We start from the raw sequence: 25,596 nt of genomic DNA, 5'->3' as shown, positions 1-25,596 counted from the left end.
CCTTGATTTCAATTGAGAAAGTTGTCAGGGAAAGGGCTAATCCCGGTGTTGCCAAGTCCCAGCTCTGGAGCAAGGGTGAAGGGCCAAGTCCCAGCTCTGGAGCAATGAGTGAAGTAAAGTAAGCAGATGAAAGACTTGGTTGATCTCCCAAGATGCCTAGATGGGAAATATTAGCAAGAATTATGCAGAATTCTGTACTTCTACCTTCTCATTTGCCTATACCAGTGATGGCTAACCTTTTTGTTGTTGCGTGCCGAAAGCATGCATGCGCCCGCGTGACAGTGCACCCACAATACAATGCATGCACAACTCCCCCTCACCCCTCTTGCATGCGTGTGTGACTCCCCACATGCCCCCTTCCCCCTGCACATGTGCCCTGCCGCCCACCCATTTTTAGCTTCCAGGTTGGTGCAGGAGGCTTTCCAGACCCAAAACAGGGTGCAGGGGCGCTGCGTGTGGCCCCAAAATGTAATGCAAGTCCCCCCCACATGTGCCCCATCCCCATGCATGCATGTGTGAGTCACCTACAAGGGCCCCATCCCCTGTGCATCCACAGCAGATACAGGCCTATATGTAGTTTAGGACATGTAAGAGATAAACCTGTTGGCATTAAATGAAGATACGCATGAGGTAAGGAACAATTATAACTTTAGACCCTTGTTTGCTTCTATATATTCTATATACTGTATTTTTTGGAGTATAAGATGCACCTTTTTCCCTCAAAAAAGTGGCTGAAAATTTGGGTGCGTCTTATACACTGAATGCAGCATTTTTTGCCTCCCCAAACCCCACCCCCTTCACCAAAATGGCCACGCATAGCCTTTAGGAAGCTTTCAGAGAACTCCTGGGAGCTGGGGAGGGTAGAAATGAGCAAAGAATGGGCCATTTTTGGGAGGTTTGCAAAGTGCAAAAACATTTTTTTTTAATTTGCCTCTTCAAAACCTTGATGCATCTTATACTCCGGTGCATCTTATACTCCAAAAAATATGGTATTCTATATAGATATTAAGGCTTGGTCACATGGCAAATTTTAACTCAATTGCCCTTGAGCTCTTCACATTTGTTAAGGCATTTAAGGACCTGACTGCATTTGCTACTCATCTCCTGTTTAATTGGAATAGTGACAGATTACATTGCTAAATTTAACAATGCCAGTGTGTAACTAAATCAACATTTTCACAAAAACCAAATTTGTGCAATAGTTAAATACATGAATCATTGCTGACTTTCATAAATGGAATGGAATGTCCACACATTGCCAATATGACAATATTCCAATTCAAAATGGAATGGTCAGTTTATTTCCAAGGCAATTAGAACAGTGCAGCCTTGCAATTGTCCTTTAATATTACTAGGCCTCTATGAAGTTTGAGGCCAAGTTTTCAGACATGGAACCAGTTAAAGACCATTTTTTTTTAAAAAAAAATGTGCTGCTGGTTTTTTTTGCTGAGGAAAATAGGACATGAATTATGCCAAACAATGTATCAAGCCCCCCCTCTCTTGAAGAATCCAGAGTGCCTTGAGTTTTTGCCATGTTGATTTCAAGCATATTTTGATCATTCTTATGGCTGGCAATATAATTTGTTTCTGAAAGAGACAGGCGACATTTTATAGGACTGTCAAACTCTGCATTTCCTTAGCTTAGCCAGTTTTCAGGCAAAGCAATTATAGCCGCAGCACTGGCTAAGGGTCAATTTCTAACTGGAAGCTTGAACATAAATTAAATCAAATGGATGTTTCTTAAGATCCATTCCTCAGAAAGAGCCACAATGAGGACTTGAAGAGCTGTGGTTAGAATGCAGTACTGCAAGCTACTTCTGCTGACTGCCGGCTGACTGCAATTTAGCAGTTTGAATCTCACCAGGCTCAAGGTTGACTCAGCCTTCCATCCTTTCGAGGTGTGTAAAATGAGGACCCAAATTATTAGGGGCAACATCCTGACTCTGTAAACTGCTCAGAGAGGGCTATAAAGCAAAACGCTATAAAGCGGTATATAAGTCTAAGTGCTGTTGCTATTGCTGCGTTGAGATTTTGTTCCATGATTTATGGAACAATTAAGTAGATTGCTTTAGGAAATGGACCTTCCTTCATTGGAATTGTTCGAACAAAGACTTACTGGCCTTTGTCATGGAGACTGTGGTAGAGGATTTCTGCAAGAGTTTATATTAGATGACTTTCAAAATATCTTTCTACATTTCTATACTTCTAAAAATCCAAAATGGAAAAGAGTAAGCATTATTATGCTGACTATATATTAAGGAAAAGTGGATTGGAAGAAGATGAGCATGGATTTAAAATTGGTGGAAGAAACACCAACAACCTTGCTACGCTTATAAAGTATGCTTTCATGCAACTCTATGGTGAAATCACATTTTGGAGTACATATTATGGTTCCTGTTTCTTAAAAAGAATATCACAGAGCTAGAAAACATGCTTAAAAAGGCAACCTTAACAATCTGTGGGCTGAAATAGCCATTCATGGGGGGAAAATCTAGCAATTGGGACCTTTTATTTTGAGTTTGAGTTTTATTGAGTTTTATTGAACACTTATAGGCCGCCCTTTTCCCTGAGGGGACTCAGGGCGGCTTACAATAATGAGGGAGGGGAGTGCAAGACAAGATATAAAAGAAAATGTGAGTAAAAAAATAATTAACAATAAAAGCACAACATTCACTCAGCATTCGGGCGGGGAGAGAGTAACGTCCTATCCCCAGGCCTGACGGGATAGCCAGATCTTGAGGGCCGTGCGGAAGGCCTGGATGGTGGTGAGGGTGCGAATCTCCACGGGGAGATTGTTCCATAGCGTCGGAGCTGCAACTGAGAAGGCTCTCCTCTGTGTAGTCGCCAGTCGGCACTGACTGGCGGATGGAATTCGGAGGAGGCCTACCCTGTGCGATCTGATGGGACGCAGGGAGGTAATTGGCAGAAGGCGGTCTCTCAAATAGCCAGATCCACTACCATGGAGCGCTTTATGGATGGTAAGTAGGACCTTGAAGTGCACCCGGAGATCAACAGGTAGCCAGCGCAGCTCACGGAGGATCGGTGTTATGTGGGCGAACCGCGGTGCGCCCACGATCACTCGCGCGGCCGCATTCTGGACTAGCTGAAGTCGCCGGATGCTCTTCAAGGGCAGCCCCATGTAGAGCACATTGCAGTATTCCAGCCTAGAGATCACAAGGGCTCGAGTGACTGTTGTGAGGGCCTCCCGGTTCAGGTAGGGCCGCAACTGGCGCACCAGGCGAACCTGGGCAAATGCCCCCCTGGTCACAGCTGACAAGTGATGGTCAAAACTCAGCTGTGGGTCCAGGAGGACTCCCAAGTTGCGGACCCTGTCTGAGGGGTATAAATTTTGCCCCCCCAGCCTGATTGATGGAACATTAGCCAAATTGTTGGGAGGAAAACACAACAGCCACTCGGTCTTTTCCGGGTTGAGTACCAGTTTGTTAGCTCTCATCCAGTCTTTAACAGCCTCAAGGCCCCGGTTCATCACGTCCACTGCTTCACTGAGTTGGCACGGGGCAGACAGATACAACTGTGTATCGTCCGCATATTGATGGTATTTTATCCCGTGCCTCCGAATGATCTCGCCCAGCGGTTTCATGTATATGTTGAATAGTAGGGGGGATAAGACCGAGCCCTGCGGCACCCCATAAGTTAGGGGCCTCGGGGACAATCTCTGCCCCCCCCAACACCGACTGCGACCTGTCCGAGAGGTAGGAGGAGAACCACTGCAAAACAGTGCCGCCCACCCCCACCTCCCGCAGTCGTCGCAGAAGGATACCATGGTCGATGGTATCGAAAGCCGCTGAGAGGTCAAGGAGAACCAGGATGGACGCATGGCCTCCATCTCTGGCTCTCCAGAGATCATCGGTCAATGCGACCAAAGCGGTTTCTGTGCTGTAACCGGGCCTGAAGCTGGACTGGAAGGGGTCAAGATAGTTAGCTTCCTCCAAGGTACGCTGAAGCTGGAAGGCCACCACCTTCTCAACAACCTTCCCCACAAAGGGGAGGTTGGAGACTGGATGGTAGTTATTAAGAACTGCTGGATCCAAAGACGGTTTCTTCAGGAGGGGTCTCACCACCGCCGCCTTAAGCACGGTGGGGAAGTACCCCTCCCAAAGAGATTGGAATGAAGTCAAGTCAAGTTAAAGTCAAGTCAAGTTCAATGCAAAGTGAAGTGAAGTGAAGTGAAGCGAAGCGAAGCAAAGCAAAGCAAAGCAAAGCAAAGCAAAGCAAAGCAAAGCAAAGTATAGGATATTTGAAAATTTACTGTATATATGGTATGTAGGCAATCCTTGACATAATTATAATTGAGCCCAGAATTAGGGCCATAAGTCATACTGGTCATCAAGTGGATCACCATATAGTCATATGGTGATCCACTTAATCACCAGCATGATTTATGGCCCTAAATTTGGCCTCAATTAAGGTCATAATTGATGGTCCATCACACTTCAAACAGTCACTAAGCAACCAGTTGTAATTGAGGACTACCAGTACATAACATGGATTGAAAATTCTCTCTCATACATGATGTTAGAACTTGAATCATTCTCTGCAACTAAATGCAAGAACATTCAAAACTGACAAAGGGAAATACATTTCTACCCAGTACATAATTAAACTGCTGGATTCCCTGCCATCAGTTGCACAATAGCAGCCAATTTGGATGGATTTAGAAGGGGACTTGATTGGTTTAATGGAAGAGCAGGCTATCTACGGCCACTAATACTGGCAGTGATTTACTACCTCATGAATCATAGGCAGCATTCCTGAAACACGGCTGCTAGAAAGTATTGCATACCAAATATATCCTCTGGATCACTGTGTGACACAGATTGTTGGACAAAACAGGTTGAGGGTCTGATGCAGCAAGCCTCTTCTTACGTCCTTATGTAACGCCGCTAGTATTTGCTTTCCAACCATCTTCCCTGAGGCTGGCAAAGTAATTTGAGAAAGCACAGTACTTGCCTGCTCTCAGTTTACACGTTTTCACCTAACTTGTGACTGGGTTTAAAATGATCCTATCACATTCTGGCCAGAGCAGTTCACCTAGTTCAGTAAGTGGATAGCAAAACATTTCACTTCAATGATGCAGGACAGAAGGTTCCACTGGGGGAATTTGAGCAGGGCCAGGAGCCCAGAAGCAAATAAAAGGCCACTGAAGCTGTCAAAGGCATCTGGTAGAAGTCACAATGATCAAAATGGCATGGGCATGATGACGTCACCATGCATAGCACATCACTTATCTTTCCTTGTGCACCTTTCAGACTCTTAAAACTGCTGCCCAGTTGAGCCTTTGCTTAGGTCATGGGTCTTACAGCTGATTTTAGTGGGAAATCCCAATCATTGCAAAGGAAACCAGTTTGGTTTAGGGGTTAAGGCACAAGACTACAAAGCAGGAGACTTTGAGTTCAAATCCCACTTTAACCATGAAAGCCAGCTGGGTGACTTTTGGCCAATCACTCTCTCTAAGCTCAACCCACTTTATAGGGTTTCTGTTGTGGAGAAAGAAGGAGGAAGGTATGTGGGATATACCACCCATGTCACTAATACATCAACTCTGGGTGGCATACAATATAAATGTTCAATGATTGTTGCCTTTTTAAAATTTCTATTTATGTGCGCACCCATTTATACACATTTCATTCTAATTTCCTTTTATCCCAAATTTTGGCAATCTCTTACTGTTCCTGGATAAATATAGACACAATGAAAACTTCTGGGAAAGAAGAGAAGAACATGAATTTTCTCAGAGAGCTTTGAATTTGACAAGTCACAAAGTACCCACTTCAATAAATTAAGATCAATCCAGAAATACGCTGTTCAGGATCCTAAGTATGTTCATTGTTCCAGACGTTCACTGGGGCTTTATTAGAACCTTTTCCCCCACCATGTTTCTTTGCAACCCTCAAAAACATAATTCACAGAGATCAGAGGTGTATCTAGAGTGTCCTCGGATGAAAAACAAACAAGTGTTATCTAGCTAAAGCTTTTCAGATCACTGGGATCCTGACCATTATTTCCAAATAATGTAGCTAATACTCAACATTGCTCAAACAGATCCAATTGTCCTCTCTTCACATCCAAATAGCCTTGGTATAATGGCCTGAAATGACATCAAGCAAACTGAAATATTTTGTAAGTAGTGTTTGCTTGTTTTATGACTTTGGCTTCTTTCGGTTTGCATATTTTTATATATACCTTTATTTTACATATTTAATTTATTTCATGAAATATAAAGACATTTATCTTTCATATTGTATACATTTATTTTAGAATTTAATGTTACATATTCACAAGATCCAGGCCAACTTCATCAAATGAGGCCTTTACTTCTAATGCACTTTTGTGCTCTCTTCTTAGTTCAGATGCCCTATCATTTCTATCCAAGGAGGAGAAAGTTAGAACAGTTTTGTTTTCTGGTAGAACAATTAATCAGGAGAACAAATTGCCTCCAGAAGTTGTATATACTCTCCAACACTGGAAGTTTTAAAGAAGAGATTGGATAACCATTTGTCTTAAATGGTATAGGGTTTCCTGCCTGTGCAGGGGTTGGATTAGAAGATCTCCAAGGTCCCTTCCAACTCTGTTATTCTATTCTATAATGAGCAGCTCCACTTTCTTTGCCCCTGCCCTGTGGCCAATGCTGTAGACTGGGCCCAAAGGGCATATCAGCAGTCTGGGGGGGCAGGGGGAATGGATTCACCCTTGCCTATTGAAGGAAAGACTCTTCTGCCCCTAATTCCGTTAGAGGCATGCAAAGTGAAATGAGAGCGACTTCCTTATCTTCCACAAGAGACTCATAACAGCTGAAAGGATAGATCTTTCCTCCTCATGCAGGCCAGTTAACTTTGGATGTATGACCACGAGGAAGACAAATCCAGAGTCAAAGCACCATGTTTCATAGAAGAGGGGACTGAGAAATGCAATCAGACATCTGACCTATTCATTAAAAGAATGTATGTCCTTTGCATGACCACTGACCAACCAGTTAAAAATATTAGCCAGTTGCTCCAGTCACGTTTGACCCATGATTTATTTTATTACAGAGAATAAAACCTACACAGTCATGCTGTTCTTTTTTCAACTAGCAAACAGGTTTATTGTTTGTTCCTGAGATCACATAACATGTTAATTATGAATTGATCTGTGGGTAATACACACAGGGTGATCAAAACTCAGGAAAATGACATATCAAGGGACTGCTTTCTGACCCATAAATATTCCTCCTGCTGCAGGGGTTCCAAGGTTAAGGTAAAAGTTTCCTCTGTCTAGTAGGGATGGTGCTCAGCTCTGTTTCTTAGCCATGGGAGCCAGCATGGTCTGAAGACATATGCTGAGGTGCACAGAATGTTGTTAACCTTCCCACCAAAGTGGTTCCTTTTTATCTACTCACATTTGAATGTTTTCCAACTGCTGGGTGGGGAGGGATTCTACTTAAGTCTTAATTATTGTCAGAGGTGAAATTGATAGTGAGAAAGAAGAGCATCTTTCCAGCAATGGAGTTAAATCTGTAGTTCTCTCTCCATCCATGGAAGATTCATGTCAGCCCTAAACTATATGCTTTGTGAGATGTTTGTTTCACTGGGCTTTTGGAATATAGAAGGATGGAGAAATAGGTGCTATGAAAGCTTATGCTTTTGCATAGCCTTCAACAAACAATATTTTTTTAAAAAGGGATGGAAGCAAGGTAGAAGTAGAATCAATAGAAACTAAGGTAACAAAAATAAGAAGTTTGTTTGATCCCTAATTTTAGGTGATATATTATATGTACATTTACCCAAACTTATTTTTAAACTTACATTCCTTCCAGAAATAGATCCCTCTGTCTCAAAAACTAATTCCTTAGGAATATTTAATCATTTATAAGTTTATAAGTGGTGTTTCATTAACATTTGGTAGCAATGTGAAATTAATGCAAGAGCTCATGCTGTTATCTTTCTGGTCCACGGAGATTTCAAGTAAGCAAGTTTGCAAAAGGGGAAAATTTGTGCAATAGACTGTCAATGTGTGGCTATGCACATTACAGGATGATGTAAGAAAATAAGAGAGGTGTTGCAAAGAAAGTCATGAGAATAAACTGTTCAATGCTGGCCATGATCAAAACTAGAAGGCCAAAGACTACCAGCCTCTAACTCTAAGTAAACATGATTTTTGAGTTTCTCCCTAATGTCTCTAGAAAATGAACACCTTGTATATTCAATGGTATGTACACATCCCAACTAATTTTCATATGCATTCATAAATAATCTAGTTGTGCAATACCAACCAATTATATTTAAATAAAAATAATGATAAACTAGACAAACTATTATTCCATCTTAGTTTTAAAAAAAAAACAAATGAAAGTATGTATTTTAAGGAGCATTTAAAAGTTGACTAATCATAACAATATCTGATTACTGTTTTATAATAAACTAGTGTAATTAATTGCAATTTAATTGTTACATTATTTTTATAGTTCTAAATTCTAAGATTTGCCATAATGTGTTCCACTAGCTATAGTGTGTTTGGCAAGCTATAATGTGTTCCAGAGACAAGTTCAGGTCACTGTCACTATATATATTTATACAGAGAATATTTACATTGATTACTCTGCTCCAGTAAGATCCCTACTTAACATAAATAGCTTACCTAGTGTGAGCAACACTCCATAGTATGGTTCACATTGTTGTGAACAGATTGTAATAATAAATAACATACTACTTTCAAAAGAATAATTGTAAATATAATTTAACAAAGCATTTCTGCAACATTAGCCCAACTGAGATTCATGTCTCCATCAAAGGAAACTGATTCACCTGCTGAATCAAGGTGGGACCATGGGCATGGTTTTGTTTTTTTTTTAAACTGAGTCACTGTAACCTTGTTTGATGGCAGCCTTCACTAGCTAGCAAACAAAAGTTCAGGAATACTCAGAGCTATTTGCTTAACCTTGTGCTTAAGGGAGATCTGTTGGATGTGAAACACTGTATAGATTGCAGCATTCTAAGGTCATTTTGCTTCATTCTCATCTCCTTCTTTGTAATCATGTGGCATGTTTTCAACCATATCATGAAATTTCATTGATTGGTTCAGCTTGTCCTGTTTGGGAAAAAGAAGCTATGTATCAAGACAACACAAGACTTCTGCCCCACCCTATTAATTCCATAACATAATCTGTAATTACTATACCTTCTATAGTAAGATTAGCTTGCACAACCCAGTTCTTTGTATTCTCCCCACAAACCATAAGGCCAGGCCATGTGTATTTAAATATCTAAAACTCTCCACAGCATTATTGTGATGTTGGCTTCTCCAGACATCCATTCATTGGTATGGATCTATGGAGAATGAAATACACAATCTGTACAGTTCTATGTGCATAGGTTTTCTTTCTTCAGCCAGCCACAATGCAGCAAAGCATCCCTTTAAAGCAAACTGCCTCTAATCTGGTGGTCCTGGATTTTACCCAATTCAGTTCTCCTGTCATTCATTTTGCCAGCTACTCTCTCTCAGCCCAATCCACCTCTCAGGATTGTGAGCTCATCCCACCCTCCACCCCAAACTCACAGGGGGGAAAAAAAATCAGAATCTCAGTCCATGCACATGGTATGACTCAGACCTGCCTAAATTGCAACTCTGGCCTAATCAGTGAGGCTTTCAGCCATCAAACAGTTGCCCATCTCTTTTTAAAACAATTGTTGGAAATAAGATATTCATTCGTTAGTTTGTTCGTTCATTCATTTGTTCATTCCCTGCCTTGATGAACATACATAATATTATTTTTCTGCCTTTTTTCCTCTCACAACAACCATCCTGTGAGGCCGATTGGGCTGAGAGAAAGTAACTGGCAAGATGAGTGATAGGAGAGCTGAGTCCTTCGGGATTGGGCGGCCTATAAATTTATTAAACAGTTAAACAGATGGATAAAATCCAGAAACACCAGATTGAGAGACCGCCTGCTGCAAATTACCTCCCAAAGACCCATTAGATCCCACAGATTAGGCCTCCTCCGAATTCCATCTGCCGGCCAATGCCGATTGTCCACCCAGAGGAGGGCCTTCTCTGTGGCTGCTCCGGCCCTCTGGAATGACCTCCCCGTGGAGATTCGGACCCTCACCACCCTTCAGGCTTTCCGCAAAGCCGTCAAAACCTGGCTGTTCCGACAGGCCTGGGGCTGATGAGTTCCCATCCCCACTCAAATTGTGTGGCTGTTGACTGCTTTTAAATTGTTTCTGTATTTTGTTTGTTTGTCTTTGGCTTTTTTGTTTGTATTATTCCCTCCCCTTGGTTTGTTAGCCGCCCTGAGTCCCTCCGGGAATAGGGTGGCATACAAGTTTAATAAACCTTGAACCTTGAACCTAGATTATCGGCCATTTGCTTTAATAGAATGCTTTGCTGCAAGGATGTAAAACACAGGCAGATAAAACACAGCAAATACTGTGGTGAAATTTGAAATCTATCTTGATTTTTTGTCAAAGAGAGTCCAATCTCTGTTGGCCTTTCAGCCTTGCAACACTGGAAATGCATGTGGCCTTGCAGGAACACAGCTGTGTCCATTAGAAGCCTGGTGCTGCTTTGTGGAAGTTTGGCACAGGAATAAAATTGTCAAGGCAGGAACCAGCCACTTCCAAATCCAAGAGAACCATTATATCAACATGGAACAAGAGCTTCCCAATCTCAAGGCCACAAGGAAAATGCTCAATTTATCCATTGACTAGAAAAGGCAGGAGGAAAAAGCCTAGAATTTAAAACCTGAACAGAGGCATAGGTAGAATTGTACCTCTGCAGCATGCAGATCTTTGGTGTGTATATGGCCTTGGCCTTGTCTGCAATACAAAAATCAAGTTGAGTCATGCTTATGAGACTGCTACTATGAGCATGTTCAAGAAAGGAATTAATGCCTTGAAGGCCAATATTTGCAGCCATGCTCGGAAGAAACCTGACATGTGCTTTGCTTAAATCTCATTCGAAGCAAAGCATTCCTGTGAAGATTCACATTGCCCTAGTGAATTTCCTGGATGCCCTATTCATGGGTTTTATAGCTGGAAATAAGGCCAAAGATTTCTCTTGGCTTGATGCAGCTATATTCATATTATAGTAATACAGCATGTTCCATAACAATGCACAATGAGGCACAAGTGTTTACAGTATTTGTTTTTTGATTGCTTGCTTTCGGAACCTAATTATTAGCTACAGATTGTAACAGTTATAGTAACTGTTTTCTGTCTTGTTAGAAAAGATTTATTTCTATCACAATAGGAGAAAAGGAGAGAAAGGAAATATAGATGTTAAAGTGAGGAAAACCCTGTACTTTGTGTCAATAGCTGTAATTTACACAGTAGATAAATGGTTCCATGGAAATTGATTAGACTTGTCCAATGAGAAAATAAGATGACTTATGCGTGTCATATGTAGATGGAGAAAGGTTTGATCATGAACAAATCACATTTTACAACTGCAAAAAGACTTTTTGTCCTGCTTTGGCTGATGCTTCTGACTTGGTTCATGGGGAGCAGTTGGCTCTTTAAATCACAAGTCAAACTTCAGTGCCCAAAGGAAGTCACCTGAACCTTGAAACCCAATAAAGGAAGAGGGGCTGTCAGGTTTTGGCAGACTTTGAGAGTTGACTGGAATCCGGTTGATTTTTGACTCAGTCCTGGAGCTGACTTGGGGCTCTCTCTTTCCATGAAATAGAAAATATGCATTGAAATCTTTCTTTCTTGAAATATCCTGGTTAGAGATATAATTTTAACATCACAGAACTTAACCTCCAACCAGAGGTGGGTTCCTACCAGTTCGCACCTATTCGGTTGAACCGGTTCGTCAAATCTACCGAATCGGTTAGAAGAGGTTCCACCAGTGGAGCCGGAAAGCAGGCCACACCTACAGAAGAGGTTCCAAAAATTTTTGAAACCCACCACTGCCTCCAACCCATCATGCCATTGGCATCCATGGGAAGTGAGGAGTTAAAATAGGTAAGATGTTGATCACTGCAACACAATCAAACCTCCATCTTCTTTTCTGCATTGACTTTACATATAAAAGCCATTTTGGCTTAGTGATTAAGGTGCTGGCTTAAATACCAGGAGATGGTGAGTTCTAGGCCTCCTTTAGGCATGGAAGCTGACTGGATGAATTTAGGTTACTCACTCTCAGCATGACACACATACTCCATATGGGGCTGTTGTGAGGAAAATAGGAGGCAGGAATAATAGCTATGTTCCCTGTCTTGATAAACAAACACACACACACACAAACACACACACGCGCGTGCACACACACACACACCATGATGAACCACTTCCAAAAAATGTTGCTAGAAAACAGTGTGGACTTTTCAAGAGAATCTCAAAGGCAGTATTATTATTGTATCTGCTTAGCACTTCCCCTTTGCAATTGCCACTCAAATATCCTGTGTCTAAGTTGCTTATCTGGCCAGACAAGGAGTCAAAAGCTGCCCATTGAAAATGGTAGAAATCTGGATTGTAGGAATGGTTAGGCAATAGCACATCCTTCCAGAAAGAAAGGTAAGTGGCAAAACCAGAAACAGTTTTTTTTTTTGGCTTTCCGTATTGAAAGGGGCATGTTATAGAATATTGTATTCATCTGTTTATCAGTGTTATGGATATATTTCATTTTAACTCATTTTTCTTCTGGTATATACACTGGTATAGATAGTGTATTTTTAAGTTACCCATGTTTTACTGGCAGGACAATAAGTGTCCTACGAAGTAGGTTGGTTTGGGAAAGAGGAACTGATCCCTAACCTCCCACTGAACTCTGTGGTTGAAATGGAATTACCCAGTCAGCTAGCTTAACAATGACATCTCACTGTTTTACAGAACTAGTCTGAATATTCACAGGTACTTTTAAGATAATTTTATTTTAATTTAGTGACATCATATAGGGGGATCCTCCAGGTGTGATTAGAAAAAAGGCAAGATGATTGTTGCAATTATGTGTGTCGCAGCTTCCATCTTGACTTTACCTGGCACTATCTTTTGAAGATGTCTCTTGCTTCTATTAGATAAAGGGAAAGGTTCCCCTCATATATATGTGATAGTTTTCCCCAACTCTAAGGGGCGATGCTCATCTCCATTTCAAAGCCGAAAAGCCAGCGCTGTCTGAAGAAGTCTCCATGGTCATGTGGCCGGCATGACTAGAGTTAAAGGCACATGGAATGCTGTTACCTTCCCACCGAAGGTGGTTCCTATTTTTCTACTTGCATTTTTACATGCTTTAGAACTGCTAGGTTGGCAGAAGTTGGGATAAGTAAGGGGAGCTTACTATGTTACGTGGTGCTAGGGATTCGAACAGCTGATCTTTCTGATCGACAAGCTCAATGTCTTATCCACTGAGCCACCACCTCCCCTTGCTTCTATTAGATCATCTTTTTTTTACTCACTGGCTAGGCATCCAGACACAGATGTTCAAGCAATTGTGCAGAATGTCTTGAAGTTTGACTCTACAAAATGAGCCTACTGTTGTCACTAAGGAGCTTTATGTTGGTTGTTTTCTTCCTCTGCATCTGACCTGGAGAGGAAGGGTGGGATTCAGAGATGAGTGTGCGCGTGTGTATGTGTACACACACACACCTGTCTGTCTGTCTGTCTGTCTGTCTGTCTGTCTGTCTGTCTGTCTATCTATCTATCTATCTATCTATCTATCTATCTATCTATCTATCTATCAATCATCTATATGCTGGTCTTGTTGTATTTGGGTCTTTTTCCGTGTAAGATTATATATATATATATATATATATATATATATATATATATATATATATATATATATATATATATATATATATATATATATATATATATATATGTTTTCTGAGGTTTTCGCGGGTGTTAGTATGTAGGTCTCTAGTTGTTCGGGTTTTCTCCCGCGTAGAATTGGAGATGTCTTGGTGACGTTTCGACGAAGTCACATTCGTCATCTTCAGGCTGCTGCTGACTACTTCAGGTTTGGTGTTTCCAGGAGTAGGGAAACACTACTCCTGGAAACACCAAACCTGAAGTAGTCAGCAGCAGCCTGAAGATGACGAATGTGACTTCGTCGAAACGTCGCCAAGACATCTCCAATTCTACGCGGGAGAAAACCCGAACAACTAGAGACCTACATACATACATACATACATACATACATACATACATACATACATACATACATATATATATATATATATATATATATATATATATATATATATATATATATTTGAGGGGTATAAGGAAGCACATTCCTTTCACACTGCAAGGAAAGCAGTAAAAGTAAAGTAAGACCATGAAATGTTATTAGAAACACCTCTCATCTTTCAACACAGCTGCTTTTCTTCACAACAGCTGCCAGGTGACATTTAAAATGACAGCACAAATTCACCATCCTCTTTAAGGCTATAGCCATGAAGGGTCATTCTGGAGTATTCAAGTGTATCTTACATGCCTCACTTCCTAATGTGGTAAGTGACAATTATCTTTTCTGCATACAGTTTTCTGCTTTGACTGAAAAAGCAGAATTCTGCTCACATGAATTTGAAACAATAGGTACGCCTTGCTACGCAAAATGACTCCAGATGTAAAATTTGACATTGACATTGAGTGGTTGATCGGTGAAGATTTTCAGATAACATCTGATTATAAAGTTCATAATTAAATATTTCTTTATGCTGTCACGAATGTTAAGTTGTATTCATAGAATAGGTATCTACTTCTTTCTTCTCTGAATATGCACAATGTCAATTCCATTTTCACCAACTTCTGGTAAGAAAAGTAACTTGAGCAGAGTTTGCCATTATCTACAGTGTATCATGTCTAATGGTTATATCCAGGGAGATCTCAAGTTACTCGTAAGAAATGTATTGTGCAAGAATCTTTTATAATTTAAACCTGCCTTTCCTCAAAGCTACTTACAGTCCTACATCTATCATCCCAAAAATATAATACCCCACCTGCCATCTGTAACATTATAATCCGGATTACCTATCATCCTATTCCATTTAATACAGGGTTTCCTAATCTTGGCAACTTCAAGACATGGATTCAGTTGACTGGGGAATTCTGAGAGTTGAAGTCTACACATCTTAAAGTTGTCAAGGTTGGGAAACCCTGATTTAATGTCTAAGATGCCTAGAGAGAAGATAGGCATTCTTCTACCAAGAGTTTTGCCAAACTTTAGTCTTTTGATGTTTCCAGTTAAGCAATGCTATTCTTAGACTAGCTTGCAATGTTACTTTATCTTGGTGCAATTTTTAAAAATATGAAGAACGAAGGACACAATTTTGGAACTGCATAGCTGAAGTTTTCATATTGTATGAATTGTCCCATTTTGGATATAACTTGGCAATATATATGCCTCAGGCATAAGAAAAAGGTATTTGAAATAAAGATGTTACTTCTAGATTTTGTTGTTGTTGAAAAAAAACTGTTATCTCTATTTGGGCTGTTGAATTGGGGTTTTTCTTGGACAAAATTAGAGTGCAAAGATTGGTCAACTCCGTTTTTGAGGAAATGGTTTTACAAACTATTTCAATTTCAGTGCAATCTGGAATGTTGTTTAAAAACATCATTGTGTATGGGAAGAATGTTTTTGGAAGATCCCAAATGAGGAAACATTTTTAGAAAAGATCACCTCTGTGGGTGGTCAATTTGTGGTAGGAGGGTCAAATTTAGAATGCCCTGGTGGTTGTGGCTTTCAGAACTGGAACATGGTGCCATGTTGAATCTAAAAGAAAGATCTCAACTTGTTCCCAAAATTTTGTTGCTATGATTATCCGGGTAAGAAGAACAGCGGCAACCAAGACTGTTTATTCTTTATGAAAAACACAGCCTATCCTTTAATTAAAAACATGGTTTTATATTATGTAATACTTGTCTATGGTTATATCTGGTTAGTAGGAAACATTTCAGCTCATTTGTTACTTTAGGTACACCTGCATAAACATTTCCTTAAATATGTACGCTGTGAAAAAGGAAAGTATGTCACTTAAGCTATATAAAGGAAGGATGAGGTATGTAGGTAATAAATGTTCAGTAAAATACACCTGAATTTAATTTGTTAATTCGTATCACGGCAACTGGACTAGAGCAACACACTACACTGAATAAAGACCATAAGGATTGGCAGGACAAAATAATGACATAATATTTTGTAGTTCATAGTAATCCAAAGTACAATGTTATTTTCTATAAAAAAATAGTTTCGAAACCTCAAAACATCATTCTCCTGCTTCACTTACCTATGGAGAGTATCAATAATTATGTTTGTCACAGTGTACTCATTAATTTTGTGTACTTTTTTCCCTTTTTGAAAACAAACAAACAAATGCATCCATGTTATTAGCCTACTTCTATCTCCTTAGCAAACTGCAGCTTGAAACAGTTATTTGTTTCCTGGGAAATATTTGTGCATTTGGGAACCCAGTGAGTCACATATCTTCATTAGGACTGGCAGCAAAAAACAAGCAAATATTTTTCTTTCATGCTGTTAAGTGCTTAATAAATCCTACAAGCACATGTTGTGCTAAAGCAGTGGCATATTAATAAACTTTACAAAAGATGAATACTCATTTACATTGTAAAGCAGCCTTCTCCAGCCCGGTGCTCTCCAGATGTTTTGGAACAACACTGCCACAATCTCCAAGAGGGAGTAGCTTGGCCTTGAGGCAGCTGAGAGAGGGATGTGCCTTGTAGTCCAAACTACTGAGGGGAGCTGCTTTACAGCAAGAAAGGAAGACCATATCCCTTCCCTGGGAAACAGAGGTTATCTTTTGCTATGGAGACTTCTTTAGGTTCAGAGTCTCGATGTCAGGGGTGTCAAACTCACGTCGTCACGGTGGCGTCACATGATGTATCGGGACTTTCCCGTCCTTCGCTATACCAGGCATAGGTGGGGCCAGCCATGTGATAAAGCTGGCCCATGGGCCAGGAGTTTGACACCCCTGCTCCAGATGAATGAAAATTAGATCTTTTTAAAAAAGCAGGTGTGATATCAGTGTAACTCAAAACATCAGGCAGCAATTAAGGTAAGAAATAAGCGGCCCCATACCAGAAGCTGCCCTATGTAGAAAACTGCCTTTTGCTGAGTTTCCTTCACCTCCTTTTGTGGAACCTGATTGTCAGAAACTGTCTAAAACATTAAACTGAATTCCTCACACTCCACCTCCCACAGAGATTAAATCTGAGCCCATCTGCATACCAACTGTGCGCAGAGAATGTTATAAGATTTTCTCCTGGCCAAGATAATGGTGGAGTCAGCCATGTGGGTGGAGTCAGCCTAGAACTTGAGTGTTACTTCATTGATAAGCTGCCATGTGGGAGCAGCTGGCCACAGATGCCTGCAGCTCTGACGGGAACCTCTTCTGTCCTCCACTGTGAGAAATCTGTTTTTTGGACACGAGAACGCTTTAGGGAGCTGAACCTAGGCGGATACTCTAAGTTCTCTTCTTTGGCTCCTATGTCAGATATGGGGAAAGCACATATGCTAGTCAGTTAGATTAATAATGATAAGCAATTGTTGTTGCTGGATTATGGAACATTGGGCCCCCTCATGGTGAGTTATGCACCCACCCTTTAGACTTTATGTAAGGGCCTAAAAATATCTGCTTCTGCCAGTTGGCTTGTGGCCCCAACAGGGGAGTATCATGCTGGAAGTGGCTGGCAGATTAAGACAAGACACCATCTCCCCCTGTGTGTGTCCTACTCCCTCCCTCCCCATCTTTTAATTTTAAATGTTTGCTATTGTGATTATTTATTTATTCAATATTTTATTGGGTTTTAATGTTTGTAAGCTGCCCAAGAAGTTCATCTTGGTGAGATGGGCGCCCAACAAGTCTAATAAATAAAATAAACTCTTTATTTTTATTTTTACGGCATTCTAGTGCACCACGCATAGAAAAAAATGAAGCTTCCTTCAAGTTGAACAAAACAACCCATGACTTCGTGAACACATCTCTGCAGTGGTTTGTCAACAATATGAATACCTTGTTCTGTTCTTTAATTTCTTAGCCTAGTCTACAGCCTGGATATTCCCAGGAAATCTTTCAGCTAAATTCTCAAAACTCTTGATCCTGCTTAGCTTTTGAGCCCAGACTGGCTAGCACAATAATAATGTGAGATACAGTTAGAAAGGCAAGGCAAACATGGAAACAGTACATAAAGCAGCTCAAGCTATGCATATTTAGCCCAAAGTCTCAGGGCTTTGATCTATTATAGATCAGTTTTTGTTACTGTAGTGACTATTATCTATTTGATTTTTATCCTGCCATACTCTCACGTCTCTTTGCTGTTAGGGTCACCATAAAAATAATCACAACTAAAAATAAAAGAATATGTACTCTGAACTGTCATAACAAAACCAACGTAGGAGAAAACATTATAAGAACAATAAGAGGTGCAGGTGATGCTTCTAAAGACTCTTTGGAAAAGTTCCATTTTTAATAGATTTAAGGGTAATTTTTAGTAATTTAATATTAAAAATAGTAATAGAAGACTCTACAGTTGTTTCATAATTAAATGCAGTGGTTAGCTTTATTGTTTTTGTTTTTGCGGTTGTTGTTGCTCTATATGTCATTCTAAGCCCCTTTAGAAGGATGATCTTCATCATCATTTAATGGATCAATGATCTCTAGGAAGCAAAGATCCCGGTTTGGTTTCTGGATGCTTTGAAAAGGGCAAGCACTTCCCCAAATATGCATCCAATCAAAATATTTTTAAAGAAATTGTTGTGTTTTCCTATGTCAGAAGGTTTGTTTGTTTGTTTTGAAAATTACAGAATGTACTTTTATATAACTGTCTGAATTTTACACTTTTTTAAAAAAATATCATGTTCTTAACGCATGCAGGGATTTTAGGGAAAGGATGGAGTGATTAATCTGATTTGCCACCAGACAGTTGACTCAAAGCCAAATGGTGATCTCATTGGCTTATGGAAGCTACTGATTTTATATTAGTTTTGTTGAAGTTAGAATAGAGGTTCTGACATTCAATATTTGGTTGCCCTGTACTATTTTTGTAGAAGAGTACAGACATTTGACACCATGTCTCAGTTGAACATAGTAAAAGTCTCTGTATATATATGAAGACTGAATGCTTGTAGTTCAGGGTTTCAGGGAAGGTGATGCATATTTGGCCCATTGTCTCAACATCTAATCCTAGCCTTGGCTGCAACATGATTTTTAAAAAAAAAAAAACACAAGTGATTAATCCTATGAGTTGTAGTTGGTTGGCTTAATAATCAACTGGATTTACACAAATTTGCACACAGGTAAAAAAACCGATTTCTGAAGCAAGATCTATGCTGCCTTCTGTTTGGATGAATGGGAAGAATGACTTTAAGAAGTTTCTTCTTGTTTTCATTCTTTGTTCTTTTAAACTCTGTCTTGTACTGTAGGTGAAATTGTTTTTTATATAAAGAATTACTAATACCTAAAAAACAAGATTGATAGGCTAACAAGCCACTTTCAACTCTTAGTGACTACATAGATAGCAATAGCAATAGCATTTAGACTTACATACTGCTTCGCAGGCCTCTCTAAGTGGTTTACAGCACTCTCTAAGTGGTAGTGGTGGGATTCAAATAATTTAACAACTGGTTCTCTGCCTTAATGATTTCTTCCAACAATCAGTTCACCAAACCGCTCAGAAAGTTAACAACTGATTCTCCTGAAGTGGTGCAAACTGGCTGAATCCCACCACTGCATATTGGCCACAACAATTTGGGTCCTCATTTTACCCACCTCAGAAGGGTGGAAGGCTGAGTCAAACTTGAGCCAGTCAGGATCAAACTCCTGTAGTGAGCAGTGAATTAACCTGCTGTACTACATTCTAACCACTGCGCCACCACAGTTCTTGCTATTCTCCAGGAGAATAGACTCCGTGAGAGTCTATCCACAACCTGATGCTTCCCTCAGTTCTTCCAATGGTGCACCCATCATCACTGGAATTGACTCGATCCATATTGCTGCTAGTCTTTCTTGTCTTCCCCTCCCTTTCACCTTTCCTGACATTACAAAGTAGGATAATCTGATCCTGTGCTATGAGTAAAAATTCTCCAAGTCTCCCATGAGGTTTTCAACTCTAAAACTGTAAGGACTATTCTGCACAATTTATTCAATGCAAAGGTTGGGAATTTGCAGTGTTCCAGTTGATTCAAACATCCTTCCTCTGTTTGCAGGGAACAATTGTTTAGTAACATCTGGAGGGAAGGTTGTCTGTGTTCCACTTGCTTATTTTTTTCATAAAGTAACTTTATAAATCTTCCACTGCTCATCTTCTCAAATTGTCCTTGAGGGTTTCCCCCCACCAACCTTCTATTCATTAGGTAATTTATAAAATCTGCTACCTGAATTAGTTCTAATGGTAAAAAAAACCCAGCACACACACTTCTATTGTACTTCATACTGCTTTTGCTTATATAGTCCACTCAGTGAACCATGATAAACTCTATTAATGTAAATCAGCAAGAGTCAAGCCACCTTAGAAGGCATGGGTTTCCACATTTAAACTTTAAATAAGAAGAACTATATAAGATCTACTATATAAGATTTTGCAATTGTGAATCCTGATGCAATTGTTCCCACAGAGGAAACTCATCAGAGTCATGGATGGATCCACCACAGTGCTCACTGCTTGTATTTTGAAGCAGTTTTATTTTATATCTTGGTGGGGAAGTGCAAGATTTACTGAAGGAGTGTTTTATGGCACAGCTTTACATAATATGTGCACATAGGGAATCCAGGGTAGATTATAAATGCTTCTGTTTGTCTTTACACATAAATTACAGAGACTTTGTAATTATTCCCAGGAAACTAAGTAAGGGCTGAGGAAATGTAGGAACAAGGGTGCTATGCAGTTAATTGTAAGCACTGTCATGCCAGTGGCCTTCATGAAACTCATCAAAATGTATACTTTTAGACCAGCATTTTTTGATGTCCTTTAGAGCCTGTACATTAATCACAGTTGTTAGTTTTCAAAGTATTATATACATGGAACAGATGCTGTTTTATTTTTGATAAAATATAGGAAGTTGGGGAAGTGAGACTTGTGAGGAAGGTTGCAGGTCATTTATTTCAATCGCCCCCTTTAATTAATGTATAAAGTGGATTGAATAGATTAAAGCATTTCACTATTGATGCTCATTGGTGGAATAAAGGCAAAATTAAAAAATATATTTTTGCCTATATTTTATTATACACATTGTTTATGTACTTCCCAATTCTGTTGTATGGTTGTATGGTTATTAACATATGAGTTTCTCTGTATGGTCATATCATAACATAAGTGCAGTGAACATAATTAGATTAACTACAACAGGGTTGGGTACTTTGTGTCTCAGTGTCTTGTGGAAATCATGTTGTCAACTTGTATGTACAACCATATCCCATCCAATGACCCCTTCCAGTCCTATAATATGGTTTATATATGACATACATGACATACAACGATAGCAATTGTATCTGGATGATCTCTGATTATTGACCAGATTTCTAACATAAAATACTTGCTTTCCAAAGCATGGAGGGCTAATGGAGAAAAAAGAGGCAGAGATAGCAAGCACTCTTATTCTCATGATTCAGCTTCTCTGGAAAGTTTGACAAATTGCCCAAGAAGGGTTTAAGACCCAAGCAACCAAAATATGAAGCAAAAACAATAGAATCAAAGCATATGAAGGAACAGGAATTCTTAGTAGACTCTTCATTCCTTACTATTGATCAGACGAGGAAGGAGATGATCAGGTCCACCCAGGCAATTGGCATGCTGTACTACAGGAATGACTTGCAAGTTAATGTTCAAAAAAGTTCAGTGTGGTTAATTATAAAACAGCACTGCTAGCAATGGGATGTAGCTGAAAACAATTAACTCAGAAACTAATAAATTCTAGATAATTTTGCATTCTTTTGACCTATTTTGCAGAGACTCTGTCCTAAGATTGATCAGTCTCTAAGGTTTTCTGGCTAGCAGGGGAGATTTAATGGTTGGGTTGAAACATCACATTAAACCATAACTTGATTTAACCCTGATTTATTAAACAACCCATAATGATTACATTAATGCAGAACATTGAATAGCAATAGCACTTAGATTATATATTGCTTTATAATGCTTTTCAGCCCTCTTTAAGCAGTTTACAGAGTCAGCATATCGCCCCCAACAATCTGGGTCCTCATTTTACCCATCTCGGAAGGATAGAAGGCTGAGTCAACCTTGAGCCTGGTGAGATTTGAACTGCCAAATTGCAGGCAGCCAGCACTCAGCAGAAGTAGTAGTCCTTCACTCTAACTACTGTGCCACTGTGGCTCATGGAAATGGAACGCAATGCAAGAACCTGCCCCAATGCAGACCATATAATTGAGCATATAGTATTGCTTCCAACTAAGTGTTTTATTTACCTTGAGTTTCTCAGGAATTAGGGTGGATATGGAAAGGTCTATAATATCTGGGCCACAAAAATCTAGATGTTGATTTTTGATTGAAAACCCTCCTCCTGTGACAGATGGTTTTCCTATTGATAAGGTTACACTCTTAATGTTAAAGAGTAGATTCAGGAAAGATGTTTCTTACTCAAAGTTTCAAAAAATGGTTATATGTTAAAAATGACAGACAGATCCCTAATATCAAAAGTGTGTGAGAAAAAGAACAGGGATATGACCCTAGATACACATTTCACGTCAAGACTATTAGAATTCTCATGGCATTCTTGTGTTGTTACTGTAATCTTTTTTTAAAGAAAAATTACCAATCTAAGCAGAAAGAAATGTTTTGCTTGGACTGATTATTTTCAGTCCTGATTACACCTCAAGAAGCCTTATATCCCTATCTGTTTCTTTAGCCCAGAAATGAAAAGAAGCCAAGTTGCTTTTGAAGAACACCTATTACCATGAAATAGGAAACATGGCAAGAGCTAATGATAATGAAAACAATTAGAAAGATTTATTATTGTCATGAAATAGTTAATGCTGCACTCCATCTTTTCCAGTGTTCATTTTTTCATAATAAATATGAGTAATATAGCTTGAATTTACCTGAAAGAGGATTCCTGTTGCTGTAAACCATCCCAGGTAAAAGGGGCACATTTGCTGAGATAGGTAAATTTAGTTGAACTTTAGACCTTACCATACATGCTATGTTTATCTGTAAAACTGTAATCCATCCCTATCTAATATAGAAGGCAGTAGAATTATTTCTGTGACAACATGTGTAGTATTCTGCTCCAAGGGCTCTTTATGTAATCAGTTTTCATTCATATGATTCATCTAGGCTTCCAGACTAGAAATTTATAAAGTGACACAGCCATTGGTGCAGCAAAATAAAACCTGTCTGCCTTGTAAATTTCTCACCACAGTGAGGGCTGGGTTGGTGATGCTATAAATGACTAAGAGTCCTGTGGGATCTTATATAAACAAACAAGGATGAACTGGCTTTATGTACTTTGTGAGCTGCAGAGAATATTATCCTACTAAAATAATGATTTCAATCCCTTTATTTTATTTATTTGTTCAATTGATACAGTGCCCATACATGACTCTGGGTAGCTCACACAATTTAAAAATAAAAACCATTTTTAATAAACAGTTAAAATAAAATAAAAGCATTTAAACAGTTTAAAGTTTAATTTCTGGAACAGTACACTCTCTACAATTGACAACCTCCATACTGCCAGTGGATCCCCAGACCCATTGATAAAACCATGGGTTAAAAATGTCTAAAAGGCCAACAGGGTCTTGGTCAGTTCAACCTGACCAATCATACTTCAAAGGGCAGGTGCTGTGACAGAGAGAAACGGCTCTTCTACTGGGTCACATCAGAAGGCATTTCTTGGTAGACAGGACTCATAATCATTGTTCCCTCTAAGGTGCACGGCTGCGCGGCTGCACATGTGCCAAGAAAACACTGCGCAGCCATTTCTAACTGCGTGCAGTGATTTCTGTCACAGGCTCCGGAAGCTGAGGGGAATATCTGCTGCCGCCTGCTCCTCCTCCAAAAGCACTGTCGGATTTGCTGCCAACGCTGCAGCTGAGGTGAAGCCTCCAAAGCTCCCGTAGGCGCCCCCCCATGGCAGCGGCGGCGGTGCCTCCCCCTCCGCTCGGAGCACCTCAGCTGGGCTCTGGGTTACCCCTGCCGCCGCCTCCACCTCTGCCATGCTTTTGAGAAGCCATGAGACCTTTTTTCCTGCTCCCGTCCCCTCCGCCGCCTTTCTACTAGCTCCTGCGGCCAAATGGCTCCTCAAAAGCACGGCGGAGGAGGAAGGGGGAGGGATAACGTGGGGGCCAGCTCAAGTGCTCTGCTGGGCAGCAAATATGTTGGTGCTGTTGGAGGAGGAGGAAGAGGCGGCAGCAGCTATTTAGTGGCGGCGGGGGCTCATTGGCATCTTCAGCGGCAACCCTGCCCCCACTGAAAAAAACCGAAGATGGAGCAGATCCATGCAGATGACGTCACGGCAACATGACTGGAGAAGGAATTCTGGGAGGTGAAGTCCACAAGGCTTAAAGCTGTCAGGTTTGAAGACCCCTGGGTTTTTTTTCCCTAAAGGGTTAGGGGTGCAAGGGTCTTGTAACTTGACAGCTTTAAGACTTGCATGCTTCAATGCTAGAGTTTCTGAGCCAACATTTTGGTTGCTAAGCAGGACCGTTGTTAAGTGATACTGATATTATATAACACTTTTAATTAAGCGGGTACCTTGAATAAACATAACTTTGAATTTCAAATAATACTGATTTCGTTGTTGTCTTAAATGACATCTGTGAAAAAAATTCAGGTGCTCAGGCATGAAAATATGCCGCTCAAACACTATACTTTTCTGCTCACACTGAACAAAAATTAGAGGGAACATTGCTCATAATATGCTCTCTTGCCAGATCTGATGATGGGATGGGTAGATGTAATGAGGGAGTCATTGTCTCTCAGATAATCTGGTCCCATGCCACATAGGGCTTTATAGGTTATTACCAGCATCTCAAACTAAACCTGGAAACAAACCACTAACAAATCTTGGCAAAAAGGCAGAAGTGCTTTGCCGCTGCCTCTTTCCTAGAGGTGAGCGAGAATGATTGGCCCAAGATCACCCAGCTGGCTTTTTGCCCAAGGTGTAGGACTGGAACTTGGGATCTTCCCATATCTAGCTTTAACCACTACACCAAACTGGTTCTCCACACTAGCATCTCACAAAGCAGAGGTGTAATGTTTGCTTATTGAAAAGCACACCTATAATAAACACACATTTGCTCATTTTGCAAATCTCTGCTATTCTTCTGGCAAAGAAAAGGAATTGGGAAGCGTCTTCAAATTTTCAATTTAACCTATAGTCCCAGGGTTTCCAGATGGTTCCTCATCCAAGCCCTAAAATCAGATTTGACCTGTCCTAGTTTCTCAGGTAATTAAATATATACATGCTGCTATACTACTCATCAGAGAAATTGGCAAATATTGTATGTTTAATTGCAATATTTTTGTCCAGTGATTTAACCAGTTCAAACACTCAGTGAAAATGTTTCCAAGTTCTTTCGTTTGAAGATGTGCATTTCACAGCACTCTGGAAGCACTTCTTCAACTCCCTCCTTACCCAAATGTTTTCGAATCTTAGGAATCACATTTTGAATAACATTTTCTT

The sequence above is a fragment of the Thamnophis elegans genome, chromosome 2 (genome assembly GCF_009769535.1).
Source record: "Thamnophis elegans isolate rThaEle1 chromosome 2, rThaEle1.pri, whole genome shotgun sequence".
Taxonomy (NCBI): Eukaryota; Metazoa; Chordata; class Lepidosauria; order Squamata; family Colubridae; genus Thamnophis; species Thamnophis elegans.
The sequence above is the reverse complement of the archived record's forward strand: the minus strand, read 5'-3'. Positions refer to the sequence as shown.